Source organism: Sturnira hondurensis, unplaced genomic scaffold, assembly GCF_014824575.4.
Source record: "Sturnira hondurensis isolate 20B ecotype Veracruz unplaced genomic scaffold, ASM1482457v3 Scaffold0017394, whole genome shotgun sequence".
Lineage (NCBI taxonomy): Eukaryota > Metazoa > Chordata > Mammalia > Chiroptera > Phyllostomidae > Sturnira > Sturnira hondurensis.
The window spans coordinates 7,023,674-7,042,660 of NW_028090025.1; the positions used below are offsets into that span (position 1 = coordinate 7,023,674).

Here is an 18,987-nt window from a genome sequence, read left to right on the forward strand (position 1 = left end):
TCATTATAAACTTAATATATATGACCTGATTTTCAAATACATCCTGGATTTCTTTTTATGTCACTGACTGTAAATCTACACTGTAGCATTGATTGGCTATGGCAATGATTAACATGGGGCAGAGTCTGTTGAAGGACTTCTTACTGATGAACAGAGTATTTCCTGTTTCACCATCATAAGCAGTGTGGCAGGGGACATCTTCTATATCTTTGCCTTTGCCCTCTTGTCATGGGCATGGAACTGCTGGGTTGTATTGTTAAACTGCTTTCCAGGAAGAAGACTGTGCTGATCCACACCCTGACCAGCAGCGTAACAGTGAGAGAGAGGAGGAGAGGGGGAGAGAGTGTGTGCATGCTGGGGAGAAACGTGAAGGCTGTTTTGGGAATTTTAAAGCCTAGAGGGCAAACCATGGCTCTAGACCCGGATCTGGTCACTGACTGTTTTTATAAATAAAGTTTTATTGGAACACAGCCACACCCATTCATTACATGTCAGTCTGTGGCTGCTTTTGCCCAACAATGGCAGAGCTGAGCAATTGCAAACAAAGACCATATAGCTCACCAAGCCTAGCATAGTTACTAACTCACCTCTTCAAATAAAAAAATTTTCCGACTCCTGCTTTGTTTCATTAGGGAAGTCATTTTACTTTTTGGGTGTCCTTTTCACTTGACCAAGGTTGTAGAAAGTGTTTCTGAGGTGGCATGCGGAAGGAATATCAAAATCTTGTCCCCAAACCTATAGGCTTTGAAGCAATGCAGATTGAATTTCAATCCATGATTAAATGGTTCTAAAATCCTGGTCAAAATTTTAATTTCTCAGAGATGCTGTCTGCTCATGTTAAAATGGGAATCAAAACACTGATCTAACAGGGTGGCATATGTAAGGCACACAGCCCAGTGCTTGGCTCCTGGTGCATGTAAAACCAACATTAGTTCACTTTCCCCTTCCTGCAGACTTTTGCTTCTAGAAAACAGAGAGAAAGAAACTGGCAGGGAAGAGGAACTGGGTTGGTAATGGCTATTTTCTGCTCTTACTCCTCATTTTCTATCCCAAAGTTTGGGCAATTCAATCCTTTTGTCCTGAGTCACTCCCAGACACCTAAAGCCTAACCCCTCCAAGTCATAGCAATCACGACAAAGGCTCAGCAGTGACTCTCTTTTCCTGTTGCTTTTAAACTTTTTAGAGAAACAGGATTTCTGCTACTTACTTGGGCTGAACAACCTTCACAACTATTTTAAAATTTAAGGAGTGCCTTAAACTGATGGGAAGCAAGGCGTAGCGGGTCTGTAGCTGTAGTTCACATTCAGAAGTGGTATTTAATTAAGGCACATGGGAGACCTACCTGCAATGGTATCAGAGTATGCAGGTTTCCCACCCTCTGCACTAATGACATTCTAAACCTGATTATGCTTTGCTGTGGGCACTGTAGGATGTCCAGCTGTATTCCTGGTGTGGGAGATAGAAGAATGGCCCTACCAAATATGTGTATGTCCTAATTCCTATCATCTATGAGTATGTTACTTTACATGGCAAACAAAACAAAACTTTCACAGATCTAATTTAAATTAAGGATCTCAAGATGGGGAGATTATCCTGGACTATCCAGGTGGGCCCAATAGAATCACAAGGTTTTTTAGAAGAGAAGAGGCCATAGGATGATGGAAATAGAGAGGAAAGAGAAGGTGCTACGGCTACTGGCTTGGAAGGTAGAGGAAGGTGCCATGCGCCGTGGGATGCAGGAGGCTTCTGGAGGCTGGAAAATGCAAAGAAACAGATTCTTCCCTACAGCCTCCAGAAGGAACGCAGCCCTGGGGACTCAGGTCAGTCTTCTGATGTCCTTAATTGTGAGATAATAAATTTGTGTTGATTTCAACCTTTATGTTTGTAGTAATTTGTTACAGCTGCAGTAGGAAATGAATGCTCTAGTATCAACCCAATAGATGCCAGTAATACTCCACCCCAAGTGGTGGCAACATTATTGTGAAATGTCCCCTGGGAGGAAAAGTGCCCCCGTTTGAGAGCCACTATGTTAGGGAGATTCCAACAGCAGCTATAAAAGTCACAGAGGAAAGAAATCAGTGTCCCAGGTATGGCTGGCACATAAGTCAGCTAGGTGTGGCTTTGGGTAGGCACATGGTCCGCCAGATGGGGGACGCTGGGAGAGTAGACTTCCCATCACGTTCACTGTTGCTACGTTCTGCTCCTTTAGCCCAGGGGGATTCACGCCTGGGTACTCTGAGAGCATGGCTGGGCTGACTGAGAATCCTTACTGAATGTGACAGCTTGCCCTGCTGGGTCCCTGCCTCTTAGCCCAAGGATGACAGCTGCTGTCTGTGGCAGCCATTCCCTGTGGGTCAGACTCATTTGCCTGACTTACCAATTCCCTTCACGCTGGGCAGGAAGGACTTCCTTTCATCTGAGTCACAGTAGCAAAGTCTTGGCTGGGTCTAAGCAACAGAAATGGACTCTTGGCTAATAAAAGGAAGCTCAGCCATTTACTTTTAAGATAGAAGAGGATATCGCGGAATGAAGGAAGAGTTTGTTAGAAAGGGAAATACCAGCATCACTCTGGGGAGCTCAGCAATAGATGAAATTCATGGTCTGCCTTTTCAGTTTTACCATCAATGTGTCTCACTTCCCAGTCTCAGTTTCCAAGTTTCAAATTCCTGAAGGAGAGGATCTTATTGATTTGGTCTAATAGCTCGAGAAGCTGAGTCCATGGAAGGACTCGCCCGAGGTCACGCAGCCCTCGTAGCAGAGCTGGGCCACCTCCCCTGACTTCTGGACCTGTTCCTTTTCCATAACATATCTTTGGGGAGACCGAATAGTGCAGCTGGAGAGCTAGCCAATAGCTAATACACCAAAGAAAGTCCTTCGGAAGGCTGGCAAAATGACACCTACATGGCAGGCAAATGCTGGCTGTTTTTTCCAGGTGTTTTTAGATATCTGCAAGCGATGTGTTTCATTGACGTGAAAATGATTTATAATAGGTTTTGGGGAAAATTATTGTGAATCACAGTAGAGTGAAGTTCTAAAAATTATTCCACCAATTTCAGCCATTTCTGTTTCCCACCTAAGCTCTCATGGAGTTTGGGCAGTTTTCACAGCTGAATTTTCAGCTTCTGATGTCCTTTTCTGGGCCTGCTTTGGACCACGACTGAGTTCTCCTCTTCTTCTCTCTAAGCCTCTGTTCAAATAAATACCACCACAAAAACAGGTTTAATTTAGTTTTAGTTCAATGATCAACACATATTTATTCTATAAAGATTAAGAAAACACAGATATGCCATGTAAAAAAATTTAAAAAATCACCCATAAGCTCTCCATGCCTAAAAACCTGATAACATTTTCCTCTATCCTGTGCCCTTCCAGATTCTTCTCATAATTTTATATTGTGTAGAAAAAATGGTATTATATATGTCTTCTCTTTTGTTACTGACTTCATTTAATTATCAAAACATCTTTATTGACCTTAAATATATGTTAATTTTTACTTTTTAATAGTAAAAGTATTTACTTTTAAATACTTTAAAGTATTTCATTTCATGCTTATGCCATGATTGATTAACTTTCTTCTTATTCAGAGGATTTTTTTGTTTGTTTCTGTGTTGTTGAAAAGTTTGTGATGTTCACATAACTACAGAATAAATCAAACCATGACTTAGGTTTCATAATTTCATAAATGATCATACTTTTTGTTGGTTTCATTTTGGATAATTACACACTCTTTTTTGTCCTTCCTGATCAGAGGATATTTTGTGATGACATTGCTCTGTGATGTTAGGGAAGGAATATTGAATATTTTGGGGTTCTATGCATTTGAGCTGCCATTCAGCCTTCTCTGGAAGGTTTGGTCTATAAAGAAAGCAGATCCATTTAAGCACCCATGCATTTCCTAAGGCCGATTCACCACATTGGACCACCTGTGGAGTGCAAAACAAGTCCTCTCACTCCAACCAAATCACAACACTTTGTCCTTGGCTAACTTTTTGTAACCCACAAAAGACTTTGTAAGGGGTCCAAGTTTTCTTCATGCATGTGAAAAAATTTTTATTGAGCACCTACTATATGCTAAGCAGAGAGCTAGACAGTGAAAACATATACACATAATCCTAGGACAGCTCAGTAGCAAAGTGCTCATTGATATTTTTTCTCCAGGTAGTCAGATCCAATGTATTTTACTGTGAGCCTTGGGCTTTAGCAGACAGACCCTTGGACACTCATGCCAGCTGCATGACAACAGCCATGACTTTATGCTCTTTGTGCCTATTTTCATATTTATATTAACAAAATTCAATGGGACCATCTGTGTAAAATACAGAGCACACCCTAAGTGGTTCAATATGCAATGACCATTGTTGTCAACATTGTAATCATCATATTCTACAGAAAGGCTTACACATCAGGTGGAGGAAAATGTGTGGCCTGGTTATTTATTTATCCAAGGCAGCTGATGAAGAAAGGAGAACTAATTCGCCTCCAAAATGAACAGGGCTACAGGAGGAGGCCATTGGCTGACTCTCCGGGGTTAAGTCAGCCATCATTTCCAAATGAAGCTGGTGCAGTTAGAGTGGGAAAGGACCCCGCGGCTTGTTGATAATTAGTCTAGTTTTAATGAGTTATCAGGTGTTAATAACAGCTCAGGTGCAATATACCTTTTCACAGCCTTCAGAGGATGTTCAGGGTGTTGCTGGGTTGTTGTTTCTCAGGGATTTGTGTGGTGCTGTGGAAAACCTCTGGACACACACACACATGCCTGTTATCTGCAGTAAAAACTGCCTTACTCCTCTGGAGAAATTGATCCGAGGAGGGCCAGACAGGAGGCTTCTGTCTCCACTGATCCCAGGATGGGAAGCTTTAGTGATGCTGCAGCTTGACCATGGCCAGGACGAGTAATATGGGTATTACTTGCTTTGAGGCAGATGCTGGCTTTTCCTAATGGGAAGTGACATGTCTTTGCCATTGAGAGACATTTGTTCTTGTCCCAAATAATCCTGACAAATAACAGTTTAGAAAGGGGGGGGGACCCCAACTGGAAACAATGTAAATTTTGACTAATAGAGTACAGGCTAAATCCATTTTAGGACATCCATACAACAGAATACAGTGTAGCCATTAAAAAGAATAAAGAATGGTGTCCATGCAATCCAAAATGGAAAAAAAAGCTGCAGAATAGTAATTTGGGTCTGATTTGATGTATGGAAAGAAGGAAGGAAGGGAGGGAGGGAGGGAGGAAGGATTATTGCTGCAGATGGAAGGGTATGTGTGTACAGAGGCTTTACACAACGCTACGTGTAGACCACTCCAAATCTTTCCCCACACTTTGTTTAGAGAGCAGCTGCCCAGCACTGCACTGATGACATTCTGTGGTTTGATATACATCATCATTGACATATCCACTGCCCTGATGTTAGTTTATTTATAATAGGATGGGTACCTGTGAACTGACCACCAAATCCACCAACTAAAATGCACCAAAACCTCACATTTTCTGCGTCTGCCTCACCTGTCATAGGTAAAGCACTATTTTGAATCTAAGTGTGTTTTATTCTACTTCATTTTAAAATTCTGTCACCTGTATGTGTATTCTCTCAATAATATTAACAAGACACTAATTTCTCTTATGCTTGGGACATCTCTTCATCATTATCTCACTACAAATTTTTACAACCATGGCAACTACTAACATTACACTCTCCTCCCCCAATAATATTCCTTCAGCTCTCTGCTGCTTGGCTAATTCTTTTCTTGTTCCCCAGGCCATATGCCATAACTTACTCAACCACACAGTAGGGTGTAGTTCCCAGACCTTGGAGATGGAGTCCTTTGCCCACTTTTTATTTATTTATCTATTTTTAAGAACAGTTCCACTGGAGTTCTAGTGGTCATCAGATGCAGTGGACACTCTTGGTCACCTAAGCTATGGGCCATGTTCCTCTTCTTTCTTCCTCACAAAACTTAGACTTTGTTCAGGTAACCACTCTTCACCCAACTCTATGATTGAATCCGATGTTTAAACTAATCGGCATCCGGCAGTTGCCTGTTGATTGCAGTGGATTCTGAGCTGGGTAAAGGGTCCTGATTTTGCTCAATGAGACTGTAGAGAGACGCCTTGTGACTGGAAATGAACTCTCCATGGCTTTAGACCTGCATTTGAATTTTAGCTGTGCTTCTCCTTGGCAGTGAAATCCTGGCCATGTGACTTAACTTCTCTGTGCCTGTTTTCTCATTTCTAAAATGGAAACAGCCATGAAAAAGAATGATGTGGACAGACACAGAGAGTGTTTTGCTAAGTGAAATAAGTCAGACTGAGAAAGGCAAATACCGTATGATTTTACTTAAATGTGGAATCTAAAAAAGCAAAATAAACAAACAAAGCAGAAACAGACCCATAGGTACAGAGTACAAATTGATGGTTGCCAGGTGGGAGTGGAAAGGGGGACTGGAAAAGGTGAAGGGGTTAAAAATTGGTAGTTACAGAACAGTCACAGGGAGATAAAGTACACCAGGGGGAATATTATCAACAGTATTGTAATAACTGTGTATGGTGCCAGGGGGTTGGGTCACTTGGGAAGTTACGTACATGTCTAACCACTACGCTGCATACTTGAAACTAGCGTAATGTTGTTTGTCAACTGCCTTTGAAAAATTAAAACATTAACAAAACAAAAATGGTGACAACAATCCTTCCATCAGAGGATTATTTATGTGAGATCATCTATAATAGCACAGTGCCTGGCACAATATACTCCATCTATTATTGTTATTGTTGCTTAAATCTCTTTCCTTAGGGTGTGAAAACACATTTTATTTTTAATTTATTGCTTCAATCTTATTTGTAGATTCTCAGATGTCTTTTTCCAAAGTCCAGGAACTCTTCAATGACAAAAACTGTGTCCATCATCAGTCTCCTCCCTGGGTGACCTTGGAGATAGACAATTCTGTGACAGGATCTGGCACAGCTCCTCTTTCACTCTGCACGGTGTGAAAAGGCAGGACGGTGCAGAGTCCAAGAACATGGCCTGTGCAGCCAGAGAAGCTGGTTTCAAACTCTAGCTCTTGCACTTAGTAATGAAATGAGCTTGGGCAAATTATGAGCACCACCAGACCCATTTGTAGAACGGGGATAATGATGGCTCCAGCCTGGTGAGGAAAGGTTAGTTGAGATAATTAAGGTATATGGGATGCTTATTGCGGTGCGGGCACGCAGTAATAATCCATCAAACACAAGCTCTTATTATTCCTTGTAGGAGTTGACGGAGGATGCTGTGGCATGAGGCCACTCCTCCAGCTTTTAAAGTCCAGGGGTTTGTCTCAGACATTTGGAAGCACCTGTAGGTTTTTGCCCTCCTGCTGTGCTTTGAACAGCAGTGACCCGTTTGGACCAGAGGAAGGCTCTCTTCCTCCTTGTTTGTCCTCCCCTGGGGACTTTGTTTTTTTTTTTTTGGCACATTAGACTTCTGTTTATGGATCCTTTGTTACACATGGACCAAGAATTTAAAAAAATTATTGAATTTATTGGGGTGACATTGACTAATACAATTATATAGGCTTCAGGTGTACAATTCTATAGTGCATCATCTGTGTGCTGTATTGCATGTTCACCACCTAAAGTCAGGTTTCCTTCCAACACTATTTATCTGCCTTTACTCTCTTCTAGCTCCCCACCTGCCTCCCGCTTTGGGAATCACCATACTATTTCTATAAGTTTTTTTCCCTCTCTCTAATCTCTTTACTTTTTTCATCAATGCCCTCCCCTCTAGCAGATGTCAGTCTGTGTTCTGTATCTATGAGTCTGTTTCTATTGTGTTCATTAGATTCCACATATGAGTGAAATCATATGGTATTTGTCAGATTTCTTCCCCTTAATGGTCCTGTTCTGTGCTGTCACCCTGGTGCCCTCCCTCCTCTCAAGTCCTCAGCAGCTGGCAGGAAATGTTTATAGAAAAAGCTTTTCTTTCTCTTTTTAATAGCCTGCTAGGCTGCAAACTCCCAAGTGAGAACCTTGTTAACCAGAAGGACTCTAGGCGACTGATTTATATTCCAGTCATATGAAGAGGAAAAAATTGCAAGGGGAGAAATAAAATGCCAGTGTACCCATGGACTGGTTCCCACATCCTGTTTGTTGATGAGTGTGTATATTTATTTATGCTCTGAATGTGAAAGGATTCCTTCCAGATTTTAGTATTTGACTTATTATCTTTAGATCACATGGATTCTTTGTACTTCTTGTGGGTTTGCTGAAAGCAAGAGTAACAATTCCATGCTCCTGTCAGTTAAATAGAAGATGCACCACTTTCAAATAATACACTGTTTCAACAGAAATGTTAGTACCTTGGTAAAGATGGTGTCCAAGCTCGTGGTAGCTTCAAAGGATGGCTAAGGGCTCACCTTCTATCATCCTGCATAGTTATTAATGGGCCAGCATCTCGCCATGGGTAGTTCCCCAAGAGCCATAAAACACACAGGTAAAAAGCTTTGATGGTCTGAATTTTAGTTCGATGGTTCAAGGAAGGCTTCTAGGGGAAGGAAGTGTATTTGGAACTAGGCTCAGAAACTGGTCTTGTGGAGAATAAAAGTAGTCCCGAAATATCCATTCTCCTTTATTTCCATTGGAATAGAATTCCTAATTTTTAGCTGGGTCCTCCCCTTATCCACACCTAGGAAAGACTACAATTTTTTTGTAATATTTGCAAAAATGGCCACATTTACTCCCATCCCTGTACGTGTATGTGTATATATATTATATATTATTAATATATTATATTAATACATAATATATTAATATATTATATATAATTAATAATATATTATATATACACACTGTAAATATATATATATATTTACATTATATATATATATATATATATATATATATATATATTTATTTATTTATTTACAATGTGACTTTGTGGCTCCTCCTATTTAGTGATGGCATTTATTTCTCTCCCTTTGAATCCAGGCCAGACTTGTGCCTTACTTTGGCTCCAAAACAATATGACATTGTGCCAATTCTGAGCTTAGTCCACCAGAGACCTTGCACGCTTCCTTCCACTCATCCTCTTGGAATCCTGCCAACCACTGTGGGAACAAGCCAGAACTAGCCTTCTGGAGGACAGGAGTCCATCTGGAACAGAGAAAAAATGTTCTAGCTGAAGTCATCCTAGACCAGCCAGCATCCAGGTAACCAGGCAGCTGACTGAACGTACATTGAGTAGGCTCAGCCAAGAACACAAAAACAGACCAGCTAACCCCAGGTGAAAATGCTAACCCACAGAATCATGTGCTTAATAAAGATACTGGTTTTTTAAAAAAATATTTTATTGTTCTATTACAGTGGTCCTAATTTTCCCCCTTTGCCCTCCTCTATTCAGCCCACTATCCACTCCCACAGTCAGTCCCCACACTGCTGTCCATGTCCATGAGTCATTCACACATGTTTTTTTAAAATTATTTTATTGTTAATCCTGGCTGGCATAGCTCAGTGGATTGAGTGCGGGCCTGCGAACCACAAGATCGTGGTTCCATTCCCAGTCAGGGCACATGCCTGGGTTGCAGGCCAGCTCCCAGCAGGGGACTCAGAAGAGGCAACCATACATTGATACTTCTCTCCTTCTCTCCTTCCCTTCCCCTCTAAAGATAAATAAAATCTTTAAACTTTTTTAAAAAATTATTTTATTGTTGTTCAAATACAGTTGTCTACATTTACCCCCCACCACTACCCCCCTGACCCCAGACATCCCCACCTCCCTCTCCTGATTCCACCCTGCCTTGGTTTTGTTCATGTGTCTTTTATAGTTGTTCCTGAAAACACTTCCCCTCTTTTCCCCCATTACCCCCTCCCACCTCCTTTCTGGTTACTGTCATATTGTTCCTAATTTCAATGTTTCTGGTTATATTTTTGCTTGCTTGCTTGTTTTGTTGATTAAGTTCCAGTTAGAGGTGAGATCATATGGTATTTGTCTTTCACTGCCTGGCTAAGTGACATATATATTCTTTGACTAGTTTCTTCCTCTTCTTTCCACCATTATTCTGCCCCCCTCTCCCCTCTCTCCTCTCCCCTCTGGTCACTATCAGTTTCTTCTTTATTTCCATATCTCTGGTTTTATTTTGCTTGTTAGTTTGTTTTTGTTCATTAGGTACCTCTTACAGGTGAGATCATATGCTATTTGTCTTTCACCAACTGGCTTATTTCACTTACTCTCCAGTTTCATCATTGCTGTAGTGAGAGGTAGGAGTTCCTTCTTTCTTTCTGTTGCATAGTATTCCATAAAATTTCAAAGCTTTTTATCCACTAATTTACTTATGGGCACTTAAGCTATTTCCAGCCCTTGGCTATTGCAAAATGATGCTGCTATGAACATTAGGGTGCATAGGTTTTTTTGAATGGTTGTTTCAGGCTTCTAGGTTATAATTCCAGTTGTGGACTCACTGGGTCAATAGGCAGTTCTATTTTTAGGGTTTTTTTTTAGGAAATTCCATACAGTTTTCCTCAGTGGCTGCACTAGTCTGCATTCCCACCAACAGTGTACTAGGGTTCCCCTTTCTCCACAACCTTGCCAACACTTGTTTAGTGATTTATTTATGATGGCCATTCTGACTGGTGTGGAGTGGTATCTCATTGCGGTATTAATTTGTATCTCTCTGATGTCTAATAGTGCTGAGCATCCTTTCATATGTCTATGGTCCCTCTGTATGTCCTCCTAGGAGGAGTGTCTGTTCAGATCTTTTGCCCATTTTTTAATTGGATTGCTTGTCTTCCTGGTGTTGAGTCATATGAGTTCTTTATATATTTTGGAGATCAAACCCTTGTCCAAGGTATCATTGACAAAAATGTTTTCCCATATGGTTGGATCCCTTTTCATTTTGATATTTTCTTTTTCCATGCAGAAGATTTTTGCTTTGATATAGACCCATTTGTTTTTTTTTTTCCTTTGTTTCCTTGGCCCTAGGAGATACATCAGTGAAAATATTGCTGCCTGGGATATCTGAAATTTTACTGCCTGTATTTTCCTCTAAGACTTTTATGGTGCCAGAATTTATATTTAAGTCTTTTATCCACCTTGGGTTTGTTCTGGTGTATGGTGTAAGTTGGTGGTCTAGTTTCATTTTTTTGTATGAACATGTCCAGATCTCCGAACAGCATTGGTTGAAAGGCTATTTTGACTCCATTTTATGCTCCTGCTCCCTTTGTTAAATATTAATGGACCATAGAGACCTGAGTTTATTTCTAGGCTCTCTATTCTGTTCCATTGATCTATGTATCTGTTCTTGTGCCAGTACTAGACTGTTTTGGTTATAGTAGGCTTGTAGTATAGTTCAATATCAGGTATTGAGATCCATCCTACTTTGTTCTTCTTACTCAAGGTTCCTGAGGCCATTTGGGGTCATTTTTTGTTCCATATAAATTTTTGAAATATTTTTTCTAGATATTTAAAATATACCATTGGTATTTTAATAGGGATTCAGTTGAAAACATAGATTGTTTTGGGTAGTATGTATGTTTTAATGATATTGATTCTTCTAATCCATGATGTAGTATATATCTCCATTAATTTGTATCTTTCTTAATTTCTTTCTTTAGTGTTTGGTAGTTTTCTGAGTACAGGTCTTTTACCTCCTTGTTTAGGTTTATTCCTAGGTTCTTTATTTTTCTTGTTGCTATAGTAAATGGGATGTTTTTCCTAGTTTCTGTTTCTGATATTTCATTGTTGGTGTACAAAATGCCTTCGATTTTTCAATACTGACTTTGTATCCTGCTGTTTTGCCAAATTTACTTATTGGATCAAGTAGTTTTTTGTTTTTGTTTTTCTTAAGATTTTATATATTTCTTTTTAGACAGGGGAAAGGAGGGAAAAGGAAGAGAAGCATCAGTGTGTGGTTGCTTCTTGAGCAACCCCCACTGGGGACCTGGCCCACAACCCAGGCATATGCCCTGACTGGGAATTGAACTGGTGACCCTTTGGTTCATGGGTTGGTGCTCAATCCACTGAGCCACACCAGCCAGGGCTAGGTCAAGTAGTTTTTTGATGGAGACTATAGAGTTTTCTATGTACATTATTGTGTCATGTACAAATGATGACAGTCTTACTTCCTCCTTTCCAATTTGGATGCCTTTTATTTCTTTTTCTTGTCTGATCACTGTGGTTAGAACTTCCAATACTATTTTGAATAAAAGTGGTGAAAGCAGACACTCTTGTTTTGTTTCTGATTTTAAGGGGAAAGCTTTTAGTTTTTGCCTATTGAGTATGTTTACTGTAGGTTTCTCAGACATAGCCTTTATTATTCTGAGGTATGCTCCCTCTATTCCCACTTGGTTGAGTGTTTTATCATAAATGGGTGCTGTGATTTATCAAATGCTTTTTCAGCATCTATTGATATGATCATGTGATTTTTATCTTTCATTTTGTTTATGTGGTGTATTATGTTTGCTGGTTTGCAAATATTGTACCATCCTTGCATCCCTGAGATGAATCCCAGTTGATCACAGTGTATGATCTTTTTAATGTGTTGTTGGATGTGGTTTGCCAATATTTTGTTGAGGATTTTAGTGTCTATGTTCATAAGTGATATTGGCCTGAAGTTTTCTTTCTTTGTTGTGTCTTTACCTGGTTTTGAAATTAGGATAATCTTGGCCTCCTAAAAAGAGTCTGATAATCTTCCCTCTTCTTGAATTTTTGTGGAATAGTTTGAGAAGGATAGGAGTTAGCTATTCCCTAACTGTTTGGTGAAATTCATTTGTGAAACTGTCTGGCCCAGGGCTTTTGTGTGCCTATAGTTTTTTGATTACTTCTTCAATTTCACTAGCTGTTATTGGTCTGTTTAGGATTTCTGCTTCATTTTGATTCAATTCTGGAAGGTTATATGTTTGTAGAAATTTGCCCAGTTCACCCAGTTTGTCCAACTTCTTGGTATATACTTGTTCAGAATAATTTCTTAAAATCCTTTGTATTTCTGTGGTATGGGTTGTACTTCTCTTTTGTTTCTGATTTTATTTATTTGGGTCCTCTCTCTCTTTTTTTTCTTGATGAGTCTGGTTAAAGGCTTGTCAATTTTGTTTACCTTTTCAAAGAAGCCTCTCCTAGATTTATTAATCCTTTGAATTTTTTTTTAGTCTCTATGTCATTTAATTCTGCTCTGATCCTGATTATTTCCTTCCTTTTACTTGCTATGTGCTTTTTTTTTTGGTTGTTATTGTTCCTCTAGTTCTGGTAGTAAACACATTGTTTTAAGCTACTATGTTATGAGGGGGTGGTTTATGACATAGCAAAACTAATACAATTTTCCATGCAGCTAGGTGTGTCCATGTGCTAAGTTTTGTTGAATGAAATGTAAACAAAAATGGTGTTTGTGATTCTTGGTGAATTGCCTTACAGGGAGGAAGCATGCTTTTTTTCCATCCTTCTTCCTACTGACTAGAATGAGAGTGTAATAGCTGAAATTTCTGCAGCCATTTTGGACCATGTAGTGCATTTAGAAAGGAAGAAACACATGGCAGAACAATAAGCTAGTTTCTCAGAAAGTGTAGATTATCTTTCCAATCCTATCCTTTAAAAAACTTTTATTGGTATTTATTTTATGCTGAATTTATTCCTGGGCCATAAGCTTTTGTGTTTTAGTTTCTTCTGAAATACTGTTTTTTTCTTCTATGCAACTTCTTCTTTTATCTTAGGAAAAAATCTGCTCTTTTTCAGTAGAATCCTCTCAATGTGTCAGGGAGAGCTCATTTATGGGGTAATCTGCCCATGAGCTCTGGAAGTTCTGCACTGTGTGTTGGGAGATTTGTTTGCCTGGATGTGTTCAATGACCAGAGGATCTACATCTAAATCCTTAAATTCAGCATTACTCTCTGCATTTTTAAGCATGTGCAGCAAAAACTCAGCACTTTTTTGGAGCCACTAGCCCTGTGTCCAGACCCACTGTTTGGCCTGGGCACACCTACCAACTCCACTATTGCAATAACGGAATGGCACACATTGCATCTTTTTTTTTCAAATCCCCTACTGAGGATATGCTTTTACTGATTTTTAGAGAAAGAAGAAGGGTAGGGGAGATAAAGAGAGAGAGAGAGAAAGAGAGAGGAACATCAATGTGACATTGATTGGTTGTCTTCCATATATATACCTCAACTAGGGGTTGAACCAGCAACCTGGGTGTGTGCCCTGACCAAGGATCAAACAACATTTTGGTACACAGAATGATAATCCAACCAACTGAGTCATTTGGCCAGGCAGCATAGATTGCTTCTGTAAAATGACATCCTTCAGAATCTTGGTGGCTTTTTGAATAATCATACCCTTGATGACCTGGGCAGCTTCATGAATACTCTTAAAGTGAACATGCAGATTTGAACTTCTTGATTTGTATGATTTTATGGGGTTTTCTGGGTCAAATGAATAGCAAACCACTTTCAGATGTCACCTCTGGCTGCTTTCGGAGAGTCCAATCTTATTCTGATTACCTTTAAATTTACTCATTATGCTAACTGAAATAAGCCAGGCAGTGAAAGACAAATAACATATGATCTCACCTTTAACTGGAACATAATCAACAAAAGAAAAAAGCAAACAAAATATAACCAGAAACATTGAATTAAGAGCAATCTAACAATAGCCAGAGGGGAAGGGGGAGGGGCCAATAGGGGGATGGGTTTTTAGGAACTACTAGAAAGGACGCAGGGACAAAGCCAAGGGGGAGGGTGGAAGCAAGGGGAGGGACATGCATTTGGCTGGGATGGGGGGAGTGGTAGAGGGAAAATGCAGACAACTGTAATGGAACAACAATAAAGTAATAAAAATAAATTTACTCAGAAAAAGAGATTAATAACTTTTATCTTCTTTAAGCCACTGTTGTTTTATGTTGCAAATGATTCGTAGATGAACCTAATACAAATGGTCAGATTTTAGACAAACGAGGATGGCAGAGAAGGGCATTCATATCAGAGGGAACTTGTCAGATGAAACATCATGGATAATGTTGCAAAAAAGGGAAAAGTGCGGGTAGTTGGTGGGAAACAATGAAAAATTCTATGGTATTGCCTAAGGGGGAACAATGGGTGTCAGAACTGGAAACAGTATGTGGCCAGCTTTTGAAAGGCCTTTTAGGGCAGATAAGAAATGTGAAGGGCATGGTGAAACAGATGTCTGAGTACTTAAGCAGTCAGAGTAAGAAACTAATATGTTAATTTTTTCTGATTATTTTTTTCTTTACTTTTTGAAAATATTTTCCATTGTTGATTCATTTACTCTAGTGAGTTTATATTCTAATGAAGGAGACAAGATAAAATAGTAGGATAATTATGGATTGTGATTAATGATCTAAAGTAAGTAAAGTGTATGATACGATAGAGATGAATTGTTAGGTGGAGCTGGCTACTTAGATAAGGTGGTCAGAGAACAATTTTTGGGAGTTCTTAAATTCTTTGCTGGGCATTGTGCAGAAGTCTAGGGGCACAGGGATGAATAACACACAGTTCTTGTTACTGAAGAGATCACAGTCTAATGTGGGGTGAGGTTACCAGAACAATTTCCTAGAGGAGCTGGGAGAGAGCCAAGGGAAGTAATATAGTCTTCCCATCTGTGTCAGTAAGATATAGATGCAACAAAACTGCATAATGTACACCCCCAAAAAATCTTTGCTCATAACAAGAACAATTTTTTCCCACTCAAAAATCTACATATAGTTTGTGGTTCTGTTGGGCTCTGTTGGGTTTGGCTTGATTCTGGGCTGTAGGTTGGTCTTGATCTGCTCTTTACACATCCTCATACTGGGACCAATGGCTACCCAGGTTTTGATCTTTTCATGATAGATAGCAGAAGTGCAAAGCATCAAGTTAAACTACAGAGGTACACTTGCAGCCTCTGCTGACATCACATCCACTAACACTACTGGCTAAAGCAAGTCACATGGCCATGACTGACAGCAAGGAGTCAGTAAGAACACGCTATGCACAGTGGGAAGACTGCACAGGCACAGGATGTGTAATCCTGTGAAGGGAGGGAGGAAGTGAAGAGCTGGGGATAATAACTCGATCCATCACACTATCCAAGAAAATGGTGCCATTCTCTATTTCTTTTCAGAACTCTCATGTATGTCTGAATAGTTTTACAGAAAAATTTTATATTTCTTATTAGATTTTATACAAGGCATCATATTCTTTTTGTCTAAAATTTGACCTAAAAAATTATATATGCACATGTGGTAAAAAAATTTCAAATAGTACTAAAAGATATAACACTAAGGCTGGATCCTGTTTCTCCCTAGAGAGGTAAATACTGTTTTTTTTTCTTTTTTACCTCAGAGGCATGTGTGTATGCTCAACCAAATATTTGCATATGTTAAAAAAACCCCTGAAAGGTCTAATAATTGTTTTATACACTCATCTGCTAATGAACACTTGGGCTGCCTCCATATGTCGGCGATTGTAAATAATGCTGCAATGAACATAGGGGTGCCTATGTCCTTTGGAATTAGTATTTTGGGTTCCTTCAGCTATATGGGACATTTACACAATGGAATACTACCTGGCCATAAAAAAAGAAATGTTACCCTTTGTGACAGTATGGACGGATATTAGGGTAAGTGAAATAAGCCAGTCAGAGAAGGACAAATACCATGTTATTTCACTCATATGTAGAATCTAGTGAACAAATTAAATTAACAAACAAAATAGAGACACACTGGTAGATAGAGAAAAAAAAGTGACAGCTAAGGTGGGTGGAGATTAGGGGGTGAAGGGATTGAGTAAAAAGGAAGAGGGACTCATGGACATGGACCACAGTGTGGTGCTTGCAGTAGGGAGAGGGGTATAAAGGGACTATATTGTAATGGAAAAAATAAAATAACTTTTTTTTTCAAAATCCCAAAGGGACATCCTATTATACCTGTTCTTCTGCATTTCCCTGCTCCTTGCCTGGCTATTTAACAATGTATCTTAGAGGTAGTCTCATTTCGATTCAGCTAGACTCACTCCATTCTGTTTAATGGCAGCATTGTTTTTCATTGTGAGGCTCTGCCATTATTTACTTAATCAGAGCCATACCGAAAGACATTTATATTGTTTCCAATCTTTTGCTACTATAACCACTGCATTTAATATCCTGAAACATCTATTTTTATGCACATGTTTGAGTATATCAGTAGGTTAATTCTCTAAACAGACATTGCTGTATCTAGGGATATGCATTCTAAATTTTGATGGATATTGACCCTCTGTTTGCAAAAAAAATAACCAAACCAAGCCAAAACAAAACACAACCCCCATAACACCCCGCAAGTTCCTTCCACCACCTCTACAGGTTTTTGTCTGTTCCTCTTGTCTTTTTTCTTCCAAATCTTGTCCCCTGTTATTCTTTGGGGCTGAAACAGTAGAGTAGAGTAGCTCAAGACTATTCTGTAGGATCTCTGTGGAACCTTTAACAGCACCCTTGAAATCTTGGCACATGAAGATATGAAGACAGGCAGAACTAAGCTGCTGTTGTAACCAGAGTCATCCCTTTAATGAGAGTGCCAGAGGAGCATCAAATGTTATTTTCACAAACATATTTACTGAAGAAATCCATGCTGTAGGTGGGATGATTTATATTACTAGAGATCTCGGTAAAGAATGTGCACAATGCACTATAATTTGATCTGCTTTCTTTGTAGCACCTAAATATTTAGGGCAAATAGAAAACAGTTCTGATTTACAATCTCTATAAAAATTTTAAACAACCTAATAGGACATTTGATCATGAAATTGCCTGAAATAATGTTGGCACTAGTCAGTCATATTTCTTCAAAATGGCCTGTAAGTTCAGTGCAAACCCCCAAACATGGATTATTTTTCTTCTCTGCTAATAACAGTCTTATTAATAAAAGAATGATTTTCTTTACTGATCCTTGGCAGCTGTGTCTGGTGCCTCTGTTCAATAAAAGTAGAGATAACTGTCAGTGAAAAGAAAATGTGCTGAGCTTCCCTAGAAAAATGGTGAAAACAACTATTTCATTAAATCATTTCAAATTGTGTTTCTTGTGCTTTTTTCATTTTGAAAGTCACCATCATATCTGCTAATTTTAATATGCCTTGCCTCAATTTGTCAAAAAATAACTTGGAGGCTGGGTGTTCTTAAAGTTAAATGCTGTGTGATAAATCAGGGTGATAAATTTCATGTAATTAGCTGCCATAATGGCATTTCTGAGTCTGTTTCTCTTTTTATCTATGCTGAAATAATCTCAGATCAGTTAACTTCTGAATACATTCTCAGATGTTTTATGGAAAAAGAGCAGTAGAAAAGTGTAGTGGATATCTGGAGTTTTTACCTGTCTACAGATTCATGACTCCTCTTTGAGTAGTAACACCCCATTTTCCTTTGAGGACTAGTGGCCCGGATGGACTTGACCTATTCCTAGTGCAGTGGTGGGAATAGGACCGTGACTTGGCCGATTGAAACATCACTGCTCAAGTTGGGCCAGTCAGAGCCAGTGAGCATCCTGGGATTTTTACTACAACTATTGGGAAAGGGAACTTTTTTGACTGGAATTCATGAAGAAACAAGATATAATACTCCTTTTGGTTATCTTTACTCTCCAAGGGAAGAACAATGTGGAAGAAAGACAAAACAAAGAAAATCAGCCAAGAAATGGAGGAGGACATTTCTTATGATATCACTTGAATACCTGAATCCAGTCATGCCTGAAGTCTTACCCGTCAGTTAGGTAAGCTAATAAATTTTAATTTCTTTTTTCCTTAAATCAGTTTGAATTGGATTTTTGCCACTTGTTTTCTAACTTTCAGTAGAGGCTCATGTAGGAGAGTGTGTTCATCACCAGTGTTACCCACATCTATGGTAATAACATGACATCAGCCCTCCTCCACCCTGTTGTCAGGGGTCACCGTTGTGTAATGGACCGTCTTCAGGCTGGAGCAATGTACCAGTCTTAGCTCATCAGAAGGTCTGGGCACAGCACATCGCCTGTCCTCCCAAGAATTCTCTTGCTAGAATTACT

General features: G+C 39.4%; 1 pseudogene; it reads right to left on the reverse strand.

The window, feature by feature from the left end:
• Window positions 1-13,646: 13,646 nt before the first annotated feature.
• LOC119002056 (60S ribosomal protein L17-like) lies at window positions 13,647-14,477 on the reverse strand (annotated as a pseudogene).
• Window positions 14,478-18,987: the final 4,510 nt, after the last annotated feature.